The sequence below is a fragment of the Bombina bombina genome, chromosome 1, assembly GCF_027579735.1.
Source record: "Bombina bombina isolate aBomBom1 chromosome 1, aBomBom1.pri, whole genome shotgun sequence".
In the NCBI taxonomy this organism is placed as follows: Eukaryota; Metazoa; Chordata; class Amphibia; order Anura; family Bombinatoridae; genus Bombina; species Bombina bombina.
The window spans coordinates 1,013,492,837-1,013,512,042 of record NC_069499.1 but is presented as its reverse complement, the minus strand read 5'-3'; the positions used below and the strand labels follow the sequence as shown (position 1 = coordinate 1,013,512,042).

General features: G+C 38.6%; 1 long non-coding RNA gene across 1 annotated transcript in view; it reads left to right on the top strand.

The window, feature by feature from the left end:
* The first annotated feature begins 3,774 nt into the window (after positions 1-3,774).
* Positions 3,775-19,206, top strand: part of LOC128660775 (uncharacterized) — a 357,366-nt gene continuing 341,934 nt past the window's right edge. Inside the window, exons 1-2 of the long non-coding RNA XR_008402583.1 lie at positions 3,775-3,821; positions 14,164-14,249. This is a non-coding gene — a long non-coding RNA (uncharacterized LOC128660775). The remainder of the gene's footprint in view (positions 3,822-14,163; positions 14,250-19,206) is intronic.

Here is a 19,206-nt window from a genome sequence, read left to right as displayed (position 1 = left end):
TAGGGGTATGTGGGTTGTAATGTTGGGGGGGAGTATTGTATGTTTATTTAAATGCAAAAGAGCTGTTTTCTTTGGGGCATGCCCCGCAAAAGACCCTTTTAAGGGCTGGTAAGGTAAAAGAGCTGTTAACTTTTTATTTTAGAATAGGGTAGGGCATTTTTTTTATTTTGGGGGCTTTGTTATTTTTTTAGGGGGCTTAGAGTAGGTGTAATTAGTTTAAATTTCTTGTAATCTTTTTTATTTTTTGTAATTTAGTGTTTGTTTTCTTTTGTAATTTAGTTTAGTTGAATAATTGTAGATAATTGTAGATAGTTTAGTTAATTTATTTATTGACAGTGTAGTGTTAGGTTTAATTGTAACTTAGGTTAGGATTTATTTTACAAGTAATTTTGTAATTATTTTAACTAGGTAGCTATTAAATAGTTATTAACTGTTTAATAGCTATTGTACCTAGTTAAAATATATACAAAGTTGCCTGTAAAATAAATATAAATCCTAAATAGCTACAATATAATTGTTATTTATATTGTAGCTATATGAGGGTTTATTTTACAGGTAAGTATTTAGCTTTAAATAGGATTAATTTAGTTAATAATATTTAATTTATTTCATTAGATAAAAATTATATTTAACTTAGGGGAGTGTTAGTGTTAGGGTTAGACTTAGCTTTAGGGGTTAATACATTTATTAGAGTAGCGGCGAGGTCCGGTTGGCAGATTAGGGGTTAATACTTGAAGTTAGGTGTCGGCAATGTTAGGGAGGGAAGATTAGGGGTTAATACTATTTTTTATATTGTTTTTGAGGTGGAAGTGAGGCGGTTTAGGGGTTAATACATTTATTAGAGTGGCGGCGAGGTCCGGTCGGCAGATTAGGGGTTAATAAGTGTAGTTAGGTAGCGGCGATGTTGAGGGGGGGCAGATTAGGGGTTAATAAATATAATATAGGGGCCGGCAATGTTAGGGGCAGCAGATTAGGGGTACATAGGGATAATGTAGGTTGCGGCGGTGTGCGGTCGGCAGATTAGGGGTTAAAAAAATTTATTAGAGTGGCGGCGATGTGGGGGGACATTGGTTTAGGGGTATATAGGTAGTTTATGGGTGTTAGTGTACTTTAGAGCACAGTAGTTAGGAGCTTTATGAACCGGCGTTAGCCCATAAAGCTCTTAACTCCTGACTTTTTTCTGTGGCTGGAGTCTTGTCATTAGAGTTCTAACGCTCACTTCAGCCAAGACTCTAAATACCAGCATTAGAAAGATCCCATTGAAAAGATAGGATACGCAATTGACGTAAGAGGATCTGCGGTATGGAAAAGTTGCGGCTGGAAAGTGAGCATTAGACCCTTACCTACAAGACTCTAAATACCAGCAGGCGGCCAAAACCAGCGTTAATCTGCCTAAAGGTTTCCATACAATATTGTGTAGAAGACCAGTAAATCAAAATGATATATATCAGTGAGAAAACATACACTGTATAATGTAGTGTAATCTATTGTAAATGTTCTACAAATATTCAACTAGTGCTGCCAACGAATATTCGGGGAAGCTAATTTCCCCCAATATTCATTCAAAAAAATTCGGCCGAACCAAGTTTTTTACACATGTCTAATCTGTACCATGAAAATGTAATTTTTACATTTTATGTCCCTTTAAGTACAATGTAAGAGAGGAAAGAAGATTTGTGGTAGGATAAATAAAAAAAATCATTCAGAATCAAAGTACAGTATATTACCATTGAATAAAGAACCAAATCATACAAATGTGTGGTATTACATATATGTAGACATAAGTGTATTTCAATATATATATTTACAGCTTTTTGTGTTCTTCCATTTTAAATTAAAGGTCTCTGATACATACCTGAATATGATTCCCTACATTTATATTGATGAAAATGTACCTTAATGTCAGAAATTCAAAAAAGATGTTCAATCCCAAAGGGTTAACCTGCTACTCTTCCAACGGGAAAAAAAAAAAAGACGGTGCTTTTAAAATTGAAATATTGCAGAAGGCTGTGATATGATATTATGTGTAAAAAGTTGCACATAAATTTCTCCTTGTCATCTCCCGCAGTGGGATTACACCCAGCACTGGGGCCAGAGGGGAAACTGATCACTTCAGCATAGATTGAGAGAGGCGGTCTAATAGATGCCTGAGGCTGCCAACTCAGGGACAACACATCAGCTACACAAGGTTTAAGGAATTAACTTGGTTAATATAAGCCAGACTGAATTGTTGTAGGTTCCAAATATATTTTTATTGCAAAACCTAGAAAAGAAAATATATATATTATTTTTCCTGTTTTATTCATACTTTTTTTTTCTATTCTATCGTTATTTCCTTCTGTGCGTCATGTGCTTTTTTATCTCTTTATCCCTTTTATTTGCAATTTTGTTATTTGTTTTCTATTTTCAGAGTTGTTTAATAAAGGTAAATATCAAAATAAAGCCTTTTTACTTGTATACTTGTCTACACTAAATTATTTAAATACTGTTTACTTTACTAATAAATAATAATGTCAATTAGACCTTCTTATTTAATAAAGTGAAGCCACATTCCATAGCGCTGGGTACAAAAACCCAAATGAGCTAGATTAATGTATGCTTTATAGGCTGCCGAGGAATCTCATTGTTAAAGGGATATTCCAGCCAAAATTGGAAACCACACGGGTGCATTTCGGTATTGAACTGAAGCAATTTTGTAATATACATGCATTAGCAAAAATGATTCTAATAAAAGCTATAGCTGTTTCAAAAGTGTATTTAAGTATGCACCGTGCACCAGCATTTTAAACACAGCACTTGCTTAGAGAGCCTAAGGGGCTGGTACTATCTGGTAATTACTCAATTTGTTCATTGCTGACATGATACAAACCCCACTGATGATCTGAGAAGCTGCATTATAAAAAATGTGGGTACAGTGACAATATCTAGCTATGCTTCACATGCACGTGCAGAGAAAAACGTTAACACTAAAACAGTGATAACTTTTACTAGAAGCTATTTTGCTAATACATGTATATTGCAAATATGTTTCTATTCAAAGATGTAATTCATCTATGTCCCTTTAAGTTCATGTTCGAAATTCATTGAGGCTCTCTCACCTATCTTTTCCAGTCTATTACCAGTGGGCATTCTTGACATTAACATAAATAGGCATAGAGAGTGCAAAAATATTAGCACTATTGTGCTCTTATGCACAAATAATAATTTTTTTGTGTGCTCATATTACAAGATGAAATATTCTAGTGCTCAAGTGAAAGTCTAGGGAGCTCTAACACCTGCATGTTGGAAAGCACAGGTGCGCTAAATCCCTCATATAATAGACTTCTATGGGAGCGTGCTAAAAAACTCATGTCAAATATTGCTCGAGCTCTAAGCTAATATGTATATATATATTTTAAAACAGTGGTGATAAGCCTTAGCTCTAGATACTCTTGCCTCTTAAGAAGAAGGGAGAACGGATGTTCTAAAACACACCTTTGAAACGCGTAAGGCTGTAAAAGAGTACTATTTGGAGACTGGCACACTGCAGACCACCTTGCTGATTGCTTTTACAGTGTATTGTTTTTATCAGGCTCAAAGTTACTTCATATCATTGAGGTTCATAAATGTGAGTGTAAATGCTTGCCTTCGGTTGTTTGTGTATATGAATAAATTGATGCTAGACAATATTGCATCATTTCTTGTCTTTAACATATCACTGGCATTGCATGAGCTTTCCAAGACATACAAGGAGACATACAACTCTGATCCAACTGAAACAGAAAGTTTTATTGAGGACCAACACGCTTATCTTACTTCATAACTGATTGAGGGCATCTCCTGTGAGTATATACCCTAAGGGGGGTGTTTGGAGTCACGTCCACAGCTTGAGAGGTGCGAAAAGGAACATATTTACTCCCTTGTTTTCTCTCACCACTACTTGACACCATTTGGGACATCTATATATATAGAGAGAGACTTTTCTGCCTTTTTCAACTCTAGCATTGTTAAAGAGTGTTGTTTTATATATAGTGTGTTTTTCACAATTTTTATACTTATTTTTATGCTTGTGTTTGTGTTCATATTTATATTTGGACTGTCTTTATTATTATTAGGCTGTATTTATGACCGCTTGAGATTTTACACATATAGCAATTTTTATGTGAATTTTTTAAATGCTTTAGTGTTCGCTGGTACACATACCGTATCCAATCTCTCTAAGTGTCCTATTTTATAAAAACTTTTTGGATTTTTTATATAATCCTTCTATTATTAATATACATTTGCCTATCTCAGCTTTGGTTGCACCCATTTGTTAGCACTGATAACACATCTCCCCTTTTCCTTCTATTAATCTCTTTTTTCAGAAATATTTGGAAGAGATATTTTGCCCTATTTTGCTTGTGTCTTAGCAGCTTTCATTAGGGGGTTTACAATCATTCATTCATTTTATTGGAACTTATTTATTTATATATATACAGTTCTATTGTACTCATATGTGCATATTTTTACTGTAACTCTATTCTATGTTTGCTTAACTCCTTCTTAACAGTGCACTTCATTAGTTCCAGAGCTTATACCTCTACTAGTTAGTGGTATATTCTATCTTTCTTTAATATATATATATATATTTATATTTATACACATATATACATACACACACCTACATATACACCTTTGAGCCCTTTGCAGTCCAGCACCTTGTCATATACTATATCCTTTAACCCCTTCGCTACCTGGAATTTCAGAGAAGAACTTGCCCAAACTACCAGAGATTTTTTAGCATGTTTGCTATCACTCTTTAAACAGATAAAGATCCTTGTTTTTTTATTTACCTATAAAGATTATATACCCAAGGTATTGATCTAGGGCCATTTTTGTATATTTCATGCCACCATTTCACTGCCAAATGCGATCATATAAAACATTAGTTAACTTTTAAACAAACTTTGGGTTTCTCACTAAAATTATTTACATACCACATGTGCAATCATGACATAAATGTTTGTAAAAACTTCCCTGGGATCCCTATTGTTCAGAAATAGTAGACAAACATGGCTTTGACATTTTTTTTTTTTGGCTAATTAGAAGGCCGCTAATTGCAGCTTCTCACAACACTTCTATTATTCCCAGCAGTGAAGGGGTTAATCAGGTAGCTTCTAAGGTTACTTTTAGCTAGAGATTACCCTACCACCTGACACCTCCTTTCTATCTTTTCTCGATTTTAGAAGATCCTTCATTTGTTTTAAAAACATTAGGGCTTGTCTAATATGTTATTCTATAGCAAAAAAAACAGATATTTCTTGTAATTACTGTCCATTTAATTGTGTTTACAGCATTATACAATTATTACAAATTAATGTATTATTAATTTTAACCATATTACAAGGGCAAGATCAAAACACTGTTTTAAAAACAAATCCAGTCTCTATAACAAGTTGTTATGTTGTATTTATAATGCAATAGATTTGATTATAATATTTAGGACCCATTTTGCAAATGATTTTGGATTATCCTGGCATAAACAAAGTAGTCTTTAAAGTTATTATTATTAATTATTAAAAACAGGGGCAGACTGACAATTCATGAGGTCCCACTGGAAAAAAAGGCATTTTTTTAAGCACTGGCAAAGTCATTCAGAGATGGCCACCACTAAACATGCATGTACCCAGTAGCAGCACATCTGCACTGACATCTGACAGAAACCATGTTTGAACAGTCACTGTCATATCGCAAGGTAAAAAAAATTTGTCTTGACAACCTCACAAACCCTGACAAGGAGCTGACTGTTGGCATTCTAGGTTTTTCTTAAGGCGAGGAATGAATTTTCCACCTCATGTCAGGATGGATCATTTAAAAAGGCCCAATTGCCCTTCCAATTTACCTTGTATCTTCATTTCTCAAAGGGCTGTTTTATAGAGGGTGTTTTTTTTCTTCTTTTTTTCATTTTAATGAGTTTGTTCAGTTTGTCATGAAGTCACTTTTGTAATGCTAATTTTTGTAACAATGGAACTCTGCTTCAGGAAGTAACAGTTGCAAGAAAATGCAGTTCCATTGATAATAATAATAAAGCAGAACTGTCTGTGACATGTGACAGTTACAAATCATTACAAATTTTGCAATTTTCAAGCAATGAAGTTGAGATGAAAAATAGAAACTTGCAAACCTATTTCACATCATCGGACAGGAGGAGGGGCCCATGTGGGTTCCATGCTCAGTAGGTCAAGAAGCATTGTAAAATATTAATGGGAATTAAAATGGAAAGAAAAACATCTGTTTTTGTACATGAAATAACTTAAGATTGCAATCTGTTAGCCTAATTTGCAAAATAATGCTATTAGTAAAATGTTATTTGTAAGCCCCTCCCCTGCTGAGACATGTCCCACCCCTGTGCTGTAGTTTTTTAGTCATTTATCAGCCCAAACAATTTTAGAAAACATTATTGTGCAGCATGACCAACAATGGCAAAAGGTCCCCACATGAAAAGCAAAAAAAGTGAGTTTGAGTCACTGAAGTTACCGTACCGTCATGTAATAAATACATTAGGTGGGTGAATAACCCTTGGACATCTATTACCTAAATATGACAAGAGAATGAGATCCCTCATTGGAAAAAAATGCTCCCCACTTTCTGAAATGAGCTTTCATGCCTGTGTGTGTGTTTTAGAGGGTGACAGTAATTTTGAAAGAGCCTCCTCTATCTTATTGAAAACCTCCCTGGTTCCTGTGATAATTATAATTATCATTATGACCAATGATTTAATTAGGGGTTTTTTTTCTTTATCAAATGAGGCATGTTGTTCTCCTCTAAATAATTCAGAGAGGGAGAGAAAGGCTCCAATATTCCCCCTCTACAAAAAACCATCCCCAGATGTCTTGTAGTTTAGATGATACTCATTTCTCATGGTTACCAGCTCAAAAGAGAGATGTATCATCTGGGGGCATACTGGGGAAGTCAAGCGTTCTATTAGAGCAAGCTCCCCCTCAGCCCAATGACACCCTAATTACTGGTGCTGCTATCTTTCCCTGTATCTTAGAGAGACATCTCTCTTATGCAATGACAGAATTTCCTCTTTCATATTAGGAGTTATGTGTCCTTCTAAGTGATATAGGGCAGGACAGGGCTCCATAAAAAGCCACCCATTTCAATAGGGATGTGCTAAAAAATAAGAAAAGAGACGCAAATGGTGAATGACAGGGTAGAAATTCTCAGCTTAGCACATTGGTGAAAGGGGAGATTTATTACTAACATGCTCTGCACCTAAATTAACTCATATTTACTATGTATATTTTAAGTTAACAACATTTGTGTATGGATATTAGAATGTTAGAAATGTAGTTGATGTTAAGGGCTTTTCATACCAGTTTTGAGTTATCATTATGAAAATAGGGTAGCAACTGAGAATTGGCTAGATTGTAGCACAGCCTTTTAAAAGACTTATAGAAAATATTGGTGGTCTTTAATAACTGCCTTCTGTCAGTAATGGGTAATTTATTGGCACCGGCATTTAAGTGGCTTGAGTCAGTACCCAGTAATGTTACCAACAAGGGCCTAGTTTCCATTGAGGTGGTAAAGTTTGGAAACTTGTGGTAAAACATTATCTCCATTAAAGTCTATAAATATTTTTTATGTTACCATAAGGGGTTACGTTACATTTTTTAGTTAAGATAATACCAACCACAAATTTTAACCAAACCTAAAATTAAATAAAGACACAACACTCGGGGGTTGGGAGAAAACCAACCTCTCCCAATGGGGGGGGTTGTTTTATTAATAAATACATAAATAACTTTAAATAACAAACTGCTACCAGCTGGCAAGATGATCTTGTCCTATTAACCTTATAAGGGGTGTGGCCGCCCTGGGAATGAGGACACCTTCATTCCGCCTACTTATCCGCTCAAGGAAGATCGACCAGCGAGCCGACTTATCCCTAGCCCCTCGGCAACTAGGGTTCTAAACGCCTTCCTTCTATGATTGTCATGGAAAATTGGAATTTGATGCAGCACCCCTTTCCACCACATTTGAGAAAGCATGACGCCATGCAAACCCACCAACATGTTAAGGGTTAAGAGGTCTCCAATACTGGATAGCCAACGATCCCCCAGCCAAAAGACTGTTAGTCTCGAAGGGAGACCCCATACTACCAATTAACGCCCTTGGGCTTACAAAGGTCCACATGATTATGTAGCCCCCTGCCAAGGGAAGACTATGCCAGCTGAACTCATGAACTGAACTCCTCCATCCGATTCAGCACCTGTAATAGTAATAACAACAGAAAGAACAGGGATGGCTGGAAGGGAAGACAAGAAACAGGTTAGTGATTTACTTTCTGTTCTGCAATTCTTTTTATTACCTCTGAATCTCCGCCTCCTCAACTCCTGCTGCCCAGCAGGCACAACCTCTTTTAACTCATTCCTATCTCTCCTTTCTTCCAAAGAAATTACCCCTTAAATTGTTACGTCCCTAAATAGGTGCTTCACTTTCCTAAGAGGTTACATGTTTTAGTTAAATCCAGTCAGGATAATACCAACCCCAAATTTTAACCAAACCTAAAATTCAATAAAGACACAACACTCAGGGTTGGGAGAAAACCAACCTCCCCCAACGGGGGGAGGGTTTGTTTTATTAATAAATACATAAATAAATAACTTTAAATAACAAACTGCTGACAACTGGCAAGATGATCTTGTCCTATTAACCCTATAAGTAGTGTGGCCACCCTGAGAATGAGGACGTCTTCATTCCGCCTACCTATACGCTCAAGGAAGATAGACCAGCGAGCCGACTTATCCCTATCCCCTCGGCAACTAGGGTCCTAAACACCCACTGTACCTTCCTTCTATGATTGTCACGGAAAATTGGAATTTGTTGCCACACCCCTTTCTGCCACCAAAAGAGGACAAGGTACTCTTGCCCCACTAACCATAATAGAAAGGACCTGCTTGATATTATCCAAGAACAGATCCGTACCCCTATCTGACAAGTGTACTTGATAACCCCTGAACAAACCTGCATAATCAATTCTGATATTGTCATGCAAGACCACCTTACCCCCTGAAGCCAGCACCACCTTACTCACATCTCTATTGAGTTTCCTCTTCACCCGGAAACCCACCTTCCTGGTGGCCATATGCCTCCATATATTCCTCAAAATTATATTTGACCATATAATGGTCACTCCCTGAAATTGAGCCATAAGCCATCTAATGTCAGACACCATGACATCAGCCAAATCCCCCATTGGCATGGTCCCTACGCCATTCCCTCCTAGATAAAGGAGAACCATATGAGGCATGTCCCATCTCCTCCTGGCTTCAGCAACTTGTTCTGGCAAATGTGACCACATCATGCCCCTTCTTCCTAACCACGTAATGGAAACCTTTTCTGATGGCAATCCCAGCTGTTGGCATCCTGGCTGTGATGCAGCCCGAATGGCTGCCCAATGTATGTAAGAGTGGCCCACAATCCATATTCTCCTGCATCCTGCAGCCTGACCTGAAAAGAACAGCAACAAACCATAAGATCCTGGCTTCCCAAAATTCACACACCAAAACACAAGAAACTATCTAGAACAACTGATCGAAACACTTACAATTAACTCCTATATCCTAAAACTGATTCAGGGGCCTAATATATTTTTTATATTGCCCTGATGACCAACGCCCTAGTGCCTTAATCTGTTCTTCCGAACACCCTGCCTTGGCCGCATCTGTGGCCGACCCAATGCAGAAAATATGAGGAGCCACTACCGCCGGGTCCCATCCTAGACTGCACACTACTCTTCTTAACACCGTTCTGAATTGCAATTGGGATAAATAAGACCCATCCTCATGTACCAGAAACAGCCCATCTACATGTGGCCTAATAAATATAAACTTTTTGCATAGCAAAACTGTACAGATAGATGGCTCCACCTGCGAAAGCAAATTGAGCCATCTACACCTCCCTGCCTGATCTGTCTTAGATCTAGCCACGAACACTAAAACTGTCTAATCTTCCAATCTCACATGTTCCCTCAATAAACCTTTACCAAGTGTAGTCTTGGATTTCGCTATTAATTCGCTGATTCTAAGGGCTGCAAAGAATGCCAAAGAATATGCAACGGAGAACAACAATGTTTCAAAACCCGAGTCACAGATACCTTTTAGTTGTCCTATTAACTGCGCTAGTCTAACCCTCGTAATCGGCTCCCTCACATCCTTCCTCCTACCCCCTAGCCTACGAACGCCCTTCAAGGCTGCCCTAGCTAAAAAACTCCTATTCACATCCTCTACCCCATACAGTTTAGAGAAAAATGCTACCGCTGCCACCTTTCCACCTATAGCACCAGGAGATAAGCCTGCTACCTCAAGGGAACCTAGCCAGCTAATGAATAACTGTACTGAAGGGGTCCTCCATGTGGTATTGAAGACATTCAGGAATTTACACCACTCACTCCAAGCAACACTATATGCCTGCCAAGTCCTAGGTGCCATTGAACCTTTTAACAGCCTTAGCGCAGCTCCCCACAACTCACCACCTGCCAGAGATATGTTGGACACATGTGGCCCCTGCTGTCTGCCTCCAGCGCCAATTTCCTAAACTTAGCCCACTGAAACCGTGATAGAGCATCGGCAATCCCATTGTGAACCCCTCGAACATGTCTAGTGCTAAAAGTGATGTTATGCCGCAGGCATCTAAGCACTAACTGCCTCAGTATATTCACTATGGGTGGAGAACCAGTGGAAAGCCTGTTAATGGCATAAACAACACTTTGATTGTCACACCAAAAAACTACTGTCCTATTCTGCAACCTATCCCACCACAGTTTGATGGCAACTAAGATTGAGAATAACTCTAAAAGGGTCAAATTCCTGACTAGTCCTATGCTGTTCCATTGTGGTGGCCAAGGTGAGGCACACCACAGAACATTAAAATATGCCCCAAAGCCCACACTACCCGCCGGGAATAGGTGCAATTCCTGACTGGAAACTGGAGATGCCCTCCAGATCCTAACCCCATTGAAATCCTTCAAGAAAAGTAGCCATACCAGTAAATAGGCTATAATAGCCCTCAACAATCTATAGCGCGATTTAGGATTGTGTAAGCCCCTTGTGGTTGCCTCCATTCTCCGGTTAAATATCCTACCCATTGGCATGACTCTTGTTGCAAAATTTAGAGTCCCCAGCAATGACTGAAATTCCCTCAGGGTAGCATGACCTGTGTCCAGGATGATGGAGATGGACGCAGTGGCCGCATGAATCTTAACACTCGGAAGTCTACATTCCTTTGCCACTGTATCCACCTCAATCCCCAGGAAAACTAGGCATGTAGTTGGGCCCTCCATTTTTTCACTTGATAAAGGTACCCCAAATTCTGCCATCAAAGATTGCATCCCCCCAAAAGGTATGCGCACGCACCCGACCCTGCGACCCCCAGAAACAGAAAGTCATCCAGACCAAAATCGGACCCGTGCACCACTGCCCAATGGAGAAAGGAGCTAAACCGCTTGAAATATGCACAAGAAATGGCACACCCCATTGTCAAGCAGCGGTCCACGTAATAACGGCCCCGAGTCCTGCAACCCCTCAAGTGGAAGCTATCCGGATGTATAGGCAAAAGATGGAAAGCTGACTCGATGTCTACCTTAGCTTTTTCTGCCTCCACACCTAATCTCTGCATGATAGCTAATGCTGACTCAAACGACTGATAAGCCACTGAAGTGTCAGACTCATTCAGCGCATCATTCACTGAATTCCCCTTTGGGTGTGACAAGTGCTGGATGAGTCTTAACTTCCCCGGTTCTTTCTTGGGCACAACACCCAGAGGGGAAAACTACTAGATTATCAAATGGGGAGAAGAAAAAGGTCCGCCATCCTACCCAACCTAACCTCCTATTTTTTCCTGTAGAGCTTGCAGGAATTGATACGCTGACTTCAAATTGCATATTGCAAATGGGGGACAAACTAACCTACAAACTGGGATTTAAAAAACTATAAGCTAAACTTGTCTGAAGAAATTCCTCCCCCTCCCTATCAGGGTAATCCCTAAGCACCCTAAATATTGCCGCAAGCTTCATTGGCGTGTGTGCCCTTTCCCGTAGGACCCTGTCGGAATTGTTGCTTGCCAGTGTAACTATCTCTCTTCCTGTTACAGTCGTTCCCTGGGTGGGCCCCGCTACAGTAGATGCACACGTACCGAAAGACGCACTGTGCTCCCCTATCGCATAACTTCTCCTGAGAATGCCATCATTCTCTGCCCCCTTTCTTACAAAAGGGTCAGTTCTGCTGCCCTATGTTAAATGGTTTCACTGGCGCTGAAACCGTGCTATCCAAGAGATCAAGATTGGACCATAGGTCCATTTCTTTCATCACAAAGTTCAGCACTGAGTTTGCTTCTAACATCCTCCTAAACTGAGCATAATATTGATGCCACGCCTTACCTTTACCTCTTTCATGAATGTCGTCAATAACCTCCATATACTTGAGTATATTTACTGCTTGACTAGGGTTTGCTTCTATGTAGCAAGAAGCAAGGACCCTAAAGCAACGCATCCACTCCTTATAAGTTTCAGGTCTCTTCACCTTCTTGTCCCCTGTACCATCCTCCGCCATCTCCTTAACGTGATATGCAGCTTTTGACAACTCAAAAATCTTTACATAGCGCCCTTCCCTAATCTATTTTTGAGATCCTGGGTTTCAAGTGCGAATGTAATGAATGTACTATGCAAGGATAGGTGTCCGCTGTATTAGCTACCCCAGTTTTTTTCACCCTGCTAGAACCCCTTTGTATTGCAGCTACCCTGGTAGACCCTGCCACCTTGCCATCTGCCAGAACACTTTGCACCTCTATATTCCTAGGCTTTTTATCCACCAACTTCCTAATCTTCCTAAATAATTTTCAGTGTCCCTCATTCTTAAGCCCTGTTGAGCTATCTGAGTCCCCTGACGTAGAAGGATTGCCATCCCTAGTGTGTGGTGCAATTGCTGACTCACTGCTTCCTGACGCTGTTCCGTCTACTACTTTCTCTCCAGCTGCCGTTCCAGCTGTGGATGGATTTCTAGCTTCAACTCCGCCACCTGACGCCTTCTCTGCAGTGTTGGTACTAACCTGTGGCACAAAATTAACCGTAGGAGCAACACAGGAAGAACAGGGTGCCCTGAAGACTCCCAAGCCGCCCCCCTTGAGACCATGTTCCCTATAGTATGCCCCCCTGAAATATGTCTAGATATTAGCCTCTTTCTCAAACTTGCCATTAAATCCATATGCCCCACTCTTTTTATAGTTCCCTGACTCGCTGGAGTTCCCAAGTGCCCAATTGGCCCCTTTATTGCCCTTTTGCGCAGTCTGGTTGATTTTGGTGCCTTAACTACTTTTTCCAGATTTTCAGAGTACTCCTTTTTTACTGAAGCTTGCTGTCGAGTGGAGGGCCCCCCGGACACCCCACTCCCCCCCTGAGGCTCCACCTACCTACACAATGCTGGCCGAAGGGACCTGCTGTCCCTGAGCCCATGATGCGCCACCAACCGCTCTAGCCCCAGCCATCGCCGCTGAGACAAATGCACTCTGCCTCCTAAAAGAATCTAACATGGTGACCAGAAGTACAGTGGGCGTGGCCAGAGCAAGCATGCGCACCAGAGCAACAGAGGAGGCCTGCACAGAAGTCTCCCCGCATGGCGCCTACAGGAATGGCACGAAAGGCCTACCTTCCATCACCCTCTGACCTGATACGAAAGATGGGGATGGTGACTCTCTAGCGCTCCCCTGAGTGAAACAAATCTCCGGGGAGTACAGCAGCTGATCAGCCATCAACTCAGGGGCCACTGCCGGATTCTGATTGGGAACCAGCCTAATGTAAAAGGTAGAGGGAGGGGCCTGACCGATAAGGGACAGCTCTGTAACAGTAGGGACAGAAAATCGAATAGAAGGGGACAGGCAAAAAGGGGGTGAGCAGGGGGAATAAGAGGAGAAACAGAGGAACTAGACCACAGGGAAAACGGAAGGGTAGAAAAAACAGACCCAGAGGAGGAAGTAGGCAAAGATATAGAATAAGCGGGGAGAAAAAAAGAAGAAAAAGAGGGGACCATAGCCAAAGAAACCGCTAAAGGAGCAGAAAAAGAGGGAGCTGAAGAAACAGAAATGGGGGGGGGGGGAGGGCGATATCACCAGCTGTAGTAACCCCAGGCTTTTTCTTTCTTGCAGGTACATCCTCCTCTTCAACAAATCTCCTAGGAGCCTCGCAGAACGCTTAGATCTCTCCATGATGAAACCTGCAAGACAAGAAACAGGTTAGTGATTTACTTTCTGTTCTGCAATTCTTTTTATCACCTCTGAATCTCTGTCTCCTCAACTCCTGCTGCCCAGCAGGCACAACCTCATTTAACCAATTCCTAGCTCTTCTTTCTTCCAAAGAAATTACCCCTTAAATTGTTACGTCCTTAAATAGGTCCTTCACTTTCCTTAGTTTCCAAACGTTACCACCTCAATAGAAACTAGGCCAAAGTACTTCTAAATACATTCAGCTGGTTATATAACCAGATTGATAGTAAAGTTACTCTCTGTCTTCATTAAGAAACTATAGTAAACACACAAGCTTGATTTTACATTTATATTTTAAATGTATTTATTACAAGTAAACACATGAAGTATGCAGCTTTTATTGTGTACTTTAATGCTAGTTTTTTTGTTCTTGTAAAACATCTTTATTAAGATAAATTCTATCTATCAATTCATTACAAATTATTAGATAAAGTCCCTAAGTGTAATGTGAGTAACAGTTATTCCATAGTACTTAAATTCTGTTATGGGATCTTGGCCCAAGTGATTGCAGTTCTGGTAGACCCTGTCATGTAATTGCCATTCGTTCAAGTAAACTTAATGAGATCCATGTAATCTCTCACTAAAATATTTCATAGTTGCCAATAAATTGTCATGCTAAATTTTGTAGTTTTCTTGAGGGAGACATTACCGTGGGCCGTGAAATTGAGTCCAGAGCTGTATATATTTTGCCAATATCAACAAGCGGTGAATAAATAGTGCTTGTGTGGGTGTAAGGTGAATATATGGCATCTTGAATAGTATAAAATTGTGTTGATAGTTTAAAATCTGAATATGGCAGAAGCTGAGATTAGGTGATGCTTTGATAGAAAGTTTCCCAGGTCACATACACAGTAAATATTTTCACTTAGTGATTACAAGAAGCATTTTTGCTAATGCAGGTGTATTGAAAAAAATGCTTCTAATAAACACTGAAATGCACTAATGTACATACCTGTTTCAATTACAAAAGTCCCTTTACTGTGTCTTTTAAAAACAGGCATAGCTTGCTTGTTGATTTTCCCTAGATTTTTTTCATATGGACTGGTAATTCTAAGTAAAGCTGAGGCCGTGAGTATTTTTCACAATAAGAACAAATTCAGAACAAGGGGTCGTGATTTTAAGCTGAAGGGAAGGAGTAATTTGCGGAAGGGTGGTTGATTTGTGAAATAAACTTCCATTAGAGGTGGTAATGACAAACACTGGGAGACTTCAAGAATGCCTGGGATAAACATAAGGCTCTCCACAAACTAGATAAGTTTATACTTTAAGGAGATTTTGGGCAGACTTGTTTGGGCCTATGGCTCTCATCTGATGCCAAAATCTAGGTTACTATGTTACATTTTTGGGGAGAACATCTTGGAATGTAATAAAAGGCCACTTGGAAAATGTTATTGTAATTTAAGTTGGGTTTGTTATTCAGAATAGCGACAGTGTGTGTAGATATTTTTACATTTCACCTTAATGTCATTTTTGTTTTTGTTGCATCTAAAAAGTATTTTAAAATGATCTATTATTTTTAAATGGATGTTTTTATATTAAAGGGACAGTCTACTCAAAATGAATTGCATTTTACTTTTATCATCAAAAAGCTAAACTTAGGTAAGCTCATATGCTCATTTCTAAGCCCTTGAAGGCAGCCTCTTATCTCAGTGTATTTCGACAGTTTTTCACAGCTAGACAGTGCAAGTTTATGGGTGCCATATATATATATACACACATATATATATATATATATATATATATATATATATATATATATATACTATTGTGCTCACTCTCGTGGGGTTATTTATAAAGCAGCACTGACTTAGTACTTGATAAAATGCAAGTCTGTCAAAAGAACGAAGATAAGGGGCAGACTGCAGAAGCTTAGATACAAGGTAATCACAGAGGTAAAAAGTATATTAATATAACTGTGTTGGTTATGCAAATCTGGGGGATGGGTAATAAAGGGATTATCTATCTTTTAAAACAATAACAATTCTGGAGTAGACTGTCTCTTTAAGATATTGTTCTACAAATGAGAAGTGGTACACTAATAAAGCAGAGTGCTGTTTATCAGTCAGCCCTCAAGTCCTTTATTTATTCAAAAATATATTCTCACTGTGATAAAAAAAATATATAAGAAAGATCTGCTTATCAACCAGAAAGAAATCAGTCCCCAAGGACCAGCTGTATTTCTTGTTAGCTTCAACATCAAAATAAACAGCTTTTATTTAACATTTTTTTCATACACAAAATATTTTAAGTTGTTTAAATATTGCTTTTTGTATGCATTCAAAAGTTTTCTGTCCCTCTATAAATTTAGAATTAAAGGGACATGAAACTCAAAATTTTTCAAAGACTGCTGCTCCATAACCTGTCCGGCTGCTCTGAGCAGGCGGACAGACATCGCCGGAAATCAACCCAATCGAGTACGATCGGGTTGATTGACACCACCTGCTGGCGGCCTATTGGCCATGAGTCTGCAGGGGGCGGCGTTGCACCAGCAGCTCTTGTAAGCTGCTGGTGCAATGGTGCTCGTCGTATTCAGCGAGGTCTGTCGGACCTGATCCGCACTGTCGGATCAGGTCCGACAGACCTTCATAACTAGAGGCCATAGCATGCAATTTTAAAGAACTTTCTAATTTACTTGTATTATCAAATTTTCTTTTTTCTCTTTATAACTTTTGTTGACAAAGCAGGGACGTAAGCTCAGGGGAGTGCACGTGTTTGGAGCACTATATTGCAGCAGTTTTGCAATAATGTTATCTATTTGCAACAACACTAGATGGCAGCACTATTTCCTGAACTCCAGAAACTTACCTAGGGATCTCTGCAACAAATGTCCTTTCTGAATCACAAAAGAAAAGTTTTGGGTTTCATGTCCCTTTAATGTTTTCAGTTTTCTTTCCATAAAGAGAACCTAAGGAGCTGAGTATCAGAGATCTGCCCTATGTAAGGAATCAGTCTCTCATGCTTGGTCCGTGCTCCTTGCTTGTAAGGTGAACATAACATCTTCCCACCAGATGAAAGTTTCAGCTAATTTGAATATTTATTTGGGGAGCCTTAATGGGCAGAGAAGCATAAAGATCATTTATTTTATGAGAGTTTCTTAATTATTTATTGGGCTTGAAATTGGATATTATTCTGTGGTGATGTTTATATAAATTATGCACCTCTGAATAAACCTACTTGAATGAATCTGATGTTTATTCATTTATTGTTAAACGTTAAGAAACAAAACTTTGTTAGAACTTTGAAGGCCAGCATTATTCTTGTTCTACCATTTTGTTATTGTCTACTACAATTAAATAATTATCAGGGTGGAATAATTACGACAATTAATTTTACTAAAATTTAACACTACATAAGTACATAAAATAAAAAAAACTTTTATTTAATACAATATTACAACAGTCTTGTTATAGGTGCAGTTTGCAACTTATATATAAATATATATATATATAATATATACATACATACATATATATTACGTTAAATGACATAATGTCACTGGACCTCCATAGCTTTTTGGATTTGAGTTATTACTTATTTTTCTTTTTTTCTATATTTCTTTTCTTTTTCAACTTTCCATTCTTTCTGATAATTCTTTTTTTATTCTTTTACTTTCCTTTCCCTCCATCTCTTTCTCTCTCTTTCCTTTACTGTGTCTTTATTTTCTCTTCTCTCCTTCTCAATACTTTTTGGCGCCTATCAGAGTTCATCTGTCGCCCAGGGCTTTCATCTCATTTTCTCCTCCAAAATGATTGCAGAGAGCTGCATGCATAATATATCCAGTTATTGCTCGAGTTATTAAAGTACATTGTAATCAGGGAGGGTGAAGCCGAAGGAGACCCGCCCCCAACAGGCCTTGGTGCCTACACTGACTGAAAGCATTCCTTCATTTCAACTCATATTCTATTGCTAGTGTAAAGGTAGTAAAGTTGTTTTATTAAAGGGACACTAAACCCAAAAAATTTCTTTTATGATTCAGGTAAAGAAAACAATTTTAAACAACTTTCCAATTTACTTTTATTATCGAAGTTGGGTTATTCTTTAGATATTATTGTTGAAAAAATAGCAGTGAACATGGCTGAGCCAATCATACAAGGCATTCATGTGCAGCCACCAATCAGCAGCTACTGAGTCTATCTAGATATGCTTTTTAGCTAAGGATATCAAGAGAATTAAGCAAATTAGATAATAGAAGTAAATTAGAAAGTTGTTTAAAATTGCATGCTCTTACAAAATCCTGAAATAAAAAATTTGTGTTTCATGTCCCTTTAAGTACAGCAACATAATAAATTGAAGTGAGTAGCTACATGAAAGGCTTTAGCTGTTGTTATATGGAGCAATAACAGGGATCATAAGGATATGTTTTATGGAGTTATAATAATAGTGTTATTTATATAGCTCTTAAAGGTACGTTACACTAACATTGTTAGTGTATATGAAAGAAAACTATTTAAATATGTTAAAATAGTTTTGCGTATGAAAATAAGTTAAAGGGACAGAAAACTCATAAAAATAATTCCCCATGAAGGGCTAGATTACAAGTGGAGTGGTACTTCACACTCCCGCTCATGCTCTAACTCCGCTAGAAGTAAGGTTTTTGCGCGCATCGGTTAGCTCTCGTATTACAAGTTGAAAGAAAACATCTTCATTCACGTGCTAACGTGATGTGCACATAAAGCCGAAGTTCAAATATTGCGATTGCATTAACATATTCCCCCATAAAAGTCAATGCAGCAAAAAAGTGGAAAAAAACACCTTACTCATGGGCAAACCAAATCTCATATTCTCAAGTGCACTAACCCGACATGAAACTATTAATATTTCAAATTCCAATGTTTTATATTTCTACATATATCTGATGGTATTTTTGATACAATATATATCTATACCTATATATAGATAATTTTATATATATATATATATATATAT